This window comes from Maylandia zebra, linkage group LG3, assembly GCF_041146795.1.
Source record: "Maylandia zebra isolate NMK-2024a linkage group LG3, Mzebra_GT3a, whole genome shotgun sequence".
Taxonomy (NCBI): Eukaryota; Metazoa; Chordata; class Actinopteri; order Cichliformes; family Cichlidae; genus Maylandia; species Maylandia zebra.
The window spans coordinates 45,455,181-45,460,714 of NC_135169.1; the positions used below are offsets into that span (position 1 = coordinate 45,455,181).

The 5,534-nt window shown below is 42.4% G+C and overlaps 1 long non-coding RNA gene across 1 annotated transcript in view; it reads right to left on the reverse strand.

The window, feature by feature from the left end:
* LOC143417116 (uncharacterized) overlaps positions 1-1,058 on the reverse strand; it is a 1,262-nt gene extending 204 nt beyond the window's left edge. The window contains exons 1-3 of the long non-coding RNA XR_013097330.1: positions 922-1,058; positions 690-753; positions 1-291 (exon numbers count right to left, since the gene is read on the reverse strand). The exon at positions 1-291 is cut by the window's left edge and continues 204 nt beyond it. This is a non-coding gene — a long non-coding RNA (uncharacterized LOC143417116). The remainder of the gene's footprint in view (positions 292-689; positions 754-921) is intronic.
* Between the last annotated feature and the right edge of the window lie 4,476 nt (positions 1,059-5,534).

The window sequence follows — 5,534 nt, forward strand, 5'->3', positions numbered from 1 at the left end:
TCTGTCACAAGTGCAGTCTCTGATTTAAACAACACATTTGTTTTCCATTCCAACACAGGAGCTGGAATGTTGTATTATTTTAAGGATGGCTTGTTTCCAGTCCAGGCATTACTGCCTGAATGACTATCATGGATCGAGGTGATCCAAATGTAGGTGCAGAAGAAAGTCTTTAACTTCCCTTAAGTACAGTGGCAGTGGATGTGGGTTGGAGATGCAATGAGCTTGAACCTGCAGGCGACCATCTTCACTGACCACACCATCTGTGATGGAGGACTCATCTCTCCTGGTGTCCTGCAAGCAAGCAATCATATTTTTTGGAACACGAACTTAATTGCTTTCTTAAAACATTTTTTCCCCTGCATTTGGTATAGAACAGACTCAAATTTAGACAATCTCAGGCTCCCTCCCCACCGGGGAGGTGACATTCAATGTCCCACTTGTCAGTCTGGATAGCCGTGACCACCACCCAACATACAATAATGTCATGAAAGCATCATTTTAAAAAGGGCTATGCAAACATGGCTAATAACTTTTATTCTAATGATGTGCAAAATGATTTGGGCACAAAACAAAGTTTGCTGTTAGAAAACCTGCAGACTTCACTAAATACAGTGTAGACCCTCTAAACTAAGTTCGTAATGTGATCTTTCAAGAAATGCAGACCAAACTGTTGTTGTTTGTTTACTTACACAGTATGTCTTGTAGAATTAACTGGAGTCAACAGCAACAGCATAGTGCAGTCATATCTCAAGTCTAATAACAGAAGACAGGAAAAGATTAGTGAAGAAACAACTTCCTCAAACCAAAGCACAAATAAAACAATAAGTAAAACAGGCTGATCTAAAGTATGATTAAAGTTCAGCCTGATTAATAGAAATGTCACTGACAATTGCTAATATATTGGAAAACCAAAACACTTACCACTGAGTTGATGTCTTTCTGTCCAACAGCAGGAGTGCTGGTCCCGAAACTCAAAGACAGTAAGAAGCAAGCAGAGGGAGAAAAAACAGAACATTTTTTAGAACCTGATTTGATCCTTAATGGCTGTGCAGTCATAATAACTTACAAGACAGAAGGTCAATGTAGACCCCATACAACCAAATTAGACTAACACATATAGTATTAAAAACACCATCTACTGATGGTGTCTGAATGTGTGGTATTGGCACTGTCAGTTTAGGCCTAAAGATATGTGTTTTAAAAAAAGACCACCTAATTTAAATATAATCATTACATGCTTGTTAAAAGTTAACTTCCAATATATAAAGTTTCTAATAAGCAAAATGACCAGATCTAACATATGGCAGGGTTTATATGTAACATAATGTTTCTTATGATTTAACTGTGGAATATAACTTAATTCTTTAGAAGGACAAGCTATGTTACTTTATTCTCAAGTATAAAGCCAACCTAGACTTTAACCATTTAACAGGCCACTAATCTGGATTATAGCTTTCACAACAAAACCTGTTTTTAAACACATTTTTTTAAACAAAATAAATACTATTGTTATTATTATTATTTAAAATGTAATTAAACAGAAAAGTGGTTAAATACAAAAGCAGTTTGCTTATGTTGTTAAAGAAAGGCTAGATTTGACATTAATAGATGCCACAGATGTTCAAAAGCTGCCTCAAAGCATTAAAAAAAATAAATGTCTCCAAAAACGTCGGAGCATTTTTGCAAATATGTGATGTTTTGATAAATTAAGTACATATTTGAGCATTAAACAGCTACATCCTCGCCTGAAAATATCTTAAAAGTTTATTTTGTGACCCAGAAAAAGTAATATTTAAAAGTTTTTTAGCCGCGCTTCTCCGCGTTTACAAGCACACACAAGTACACACAGGCTCCGACAACTGCGGCCGACAAATGCGATCTTCCTTTTCCCCAGATTACCCTTTCTGGGTACAAATACAGGCCATTTACTTTTTACCAAGCATTAAACATTAAGTCTCTCTCTTCTAAATGATTTAATAATGATCAACATATTTATTCTGCCTTACAGAAACAGCATTGCACATACTGAAGGCTCTCACTACTTGATAAAAGTCTGTTCATTTCCTTTGTATCCAGCCTCTGTTTTGATCTTCCAGTTCAGCCTGTTTTCCATGTACTACAAGTACCAGGTACTTGTACATCTCCCCAGCTGATGATTGTTTCCAGATCACATCACAAAATCATCCACCAGCGCTTCACACTCCTCCTCCTGCCATCACTAATACATCCAGCCTCTGCAGAATCATGAGGGTATTTCTGAAGGTGTCTTGACTCAAACTTGTACTGAATGTCTGAGTGTATGAAGTCCAGGACAGAACTGTCCACCTGTGGAGCTCCTGCTGCACATCACTAAATCAGAAAGAGAGCTCGGCCCAGTCTCACATACTGTGGTCAGTCTGTCAGGCAGTCAGTGATCCATGAGGTGGTGTTTACTGACATTACTGTGCTTTTTTCTCACTAGCAGCAGCTGAATCATTTTTCAATGCACTTGAGAAATCAAAGAAGGTGATCATTAACCCTGCAGGAAGTAGATGATTTCATCATCCAAGTTCAACAACTACAATCCATCACAATAACTGATCTCTCAAAGCATACATGGCTCTCTTATACCTAAATACAGATGAAGGATTAAACTGCTCACCCTACTGTCTAAAACAGGTATGAACAACAGGACTGCAACAGCTTAGGTTTTTCCTCATTTATCTGTTCATTGCCCTTCTTTTCTGTGCTGCAGGCTGTGACCCAGGATTCAGTCTTAATGTGCCATCTTGAAGCATGTTTGAGTTTCTAAAATGCACCAGGAAAGGGGAGATGTGGAGGATCTACTATATCCTGAGCAAAGTGTTTTTACCAATGATGTATAAAAGAGACATAACAAACAGGGAGTGGAAACAGGACTTTGTAAATATGTAGGAGTGTGCTGCAACAAAACAATGGACAGCAGCATCTGTGCCAAACATAATTTTTAACTGACTTTGCTTCAATGGCTCAGAGGCATGAATATATGTTGTCTTAGCTCCTTTCTCTTCATGTCTTCTTCACCTTGTCTGCTCACCTGTCATGTGTGAGGGACTGAGCTGCAATTTGATGATTGGGGAAATAAGAGCAAAGGAATCAAGGATGTAGAAACCAAAAAAAAATGAAAGAGAGGGGGAAGAATTTGTTTATGTGTTAACTTAACTGTTAAATTGCATTCAGTATATCCTGGGTAAGAAAATTATTCTGTCTCTGGCACAGACTTAAAAGTCTCACTCATCACACGGACCCAGCCAAATACTTTAGTAGTAGTCTGCTGTAACGAAACAATGGATGTGCTATATTTAACTGGCATTGCTTTAAAACGACTAAAGCAAGGATGTCTGATATTGTTAAAAGCCTCTTAGCTCAGCTCTACATGTTTTTCTCGCTTCACTTGCTCACTTCTCTGGTGGGAGGAGCTAAGATACACTGATAGGTTCAAGGAAATGAGAGCAAAGAAATCAAGGATGCATGAACTGAAAAATAAGAGAAGGAAGAATTTGTTCATTTGTTGGCTCGGCTGTTTCCTCGCTGTTGGCATTTCCTGGATGTCAGAGTTAATCTGTGTCAACTACTTGACACGTGAAGACTGAAAGCACACGCATAAAGACCTTAAAGAATCAGGGAGGGATGATGACTTCAATCAATGTTATCAGCAGATTTAAGTTATGACTTTCCTCTACTTGTAGCCATTGTGTAAGTGAACGCACACTTGTGTGCATTGCACTCTTAGCTACTAGCTCACTCACCAACACCTGGGATGCCGAACTGGTAAATGGACTGTTTCTTATTTATGTTACACTTTTCTACTATAACTGAGTGTCATGGTCCTGGGCCATGTTGGCCCAGTATTCTTAGTTTTCTTGTATGTTTGTATTTTGTTCCCTATTTAGGCCATGTTTCCTGAGTTGCCCTGTTGTCTGTGTATCTGTGAGCCCCCGTCTCTCCTTATGTTTTATTCCATGTTTCCCCTGCCCGTTATGTCTAAGTTCTCCCCGTGCTCTCTCTCCCCCCTGTGTGCCCTCTGTGTATTTATGAGCCCTCGTCTCCCTTTGTGGTTGTTCCATGTTTCCCCAGCCCGTTATGTCTGTGTTTTCCCCGTGCTCTCTCTCCTCCTGTCTGAACCTCTGTACTTCCTGTTTGACTCTGCCCGTCTCCCGTCAGTGTTATGTTCACCCCGCCCTGCCTCGTTATGGTTATCTGTGTCAGCTGTGTTCCCCGTGTGTTCCCACTTTCCTCGTTAACCCTGTGTATTTCTGTCTGCGTCTCTCTCTGTTCGGCGTCGCGTTCTCCCTCATTGCTGTGTGGATTTCCCTGTGTCTCCCTAAGAGTGTTAGTTTATTGATTCCCAGTTTAGTTGAGTTCTGTATTTCCTATGTTCTGCCTGTCAGCAATAAAGCTGCTTTTGAGTTCATCCCCATGTTTGTGAATCTTGCGATTGGGTCCTCCTCCCGCCTGCCACGCAGCGATCCATGACAGAAGAACGCGACCACGACATGGACCCAGCGATTCACAACCCCTCCGCTGACCTCCGGGAGGATCTGATTTATACAGTGGAGTATCACTGTCAGGAGTGGGTGGCGCTGCCTGAGGGTGAGTACCGGGAGACCGTAGCCGTCCGTCTACAGCGGATGGTGTCCGGACTCCCGTGGCTATTCGGCGCGCTCCGCCCCCACATCCAGGACTTCCTCGTCTCCACTGTAGGCGTCCTCCTGGAGCAGCTGCTCCAGTATGAAGAGCCGGAGGATGTTCAGCCCGGTCCGCTGGAGGATTCGCGGCCCGGCTCGTCTCCTCCCTCTTCCCGGAGAAAACGGCGTTCACTTCGCCGGCGTTCCCGAGCAGCGGAGCAGCTTTCATCCTTTAGTGAGAGTGATCGTGTTTCTCACATTCCGCTCAAGCGTTCAGGTCCCAGGCTCCCTGACGTTGCATCCTCTGTGAGTAAGACTGTGCTTCCCTCCGTGGATTTTGTTGAGCCTGAATCCGTAGATTGTGACTCAGCAGATTTAGAGTTTCAGGATTTCGAGGCAGTTAACTCAGTAGCTTCTATTTCTGTGCCTGTTGGTCCTCTGAGTAAACCCAGTGTTTATGAGCCAGCCAGTGACTCTTCTGTTCTGCCTAAACCTGGTAATATGGAGACAATTAGCCATGTAGCTATTCAAAGTGACTGTCTTACCTGCTCACCTGCTCTGTCACCAGACATCCATGACAGTAACCAAATGGGCTCGGTTAAGTGTTGTGTTCCACGGTCTGACCATTTGAACTCTGTGCACCAGGCATCTAGCTCAGTCTCAGCAAAGAATGTTCAGAAAGCGCCTCACGAAACAACTTTTTGTGTTGTTTCCCATGGGACTGCCACTCAAACCCGGGACGGTGCTGCACCTCAGCTGGTAAATGGCAACATAGTTAAACCAGCTAAAAAGTTTGGACTGAGTGCTTCAGAACTTCTGACTCAGGTCGAAGTTTGTGTTCCGCAGTCGTTCATATGTAAACCAGCTCACCATGCCTGTGTGCCAGTC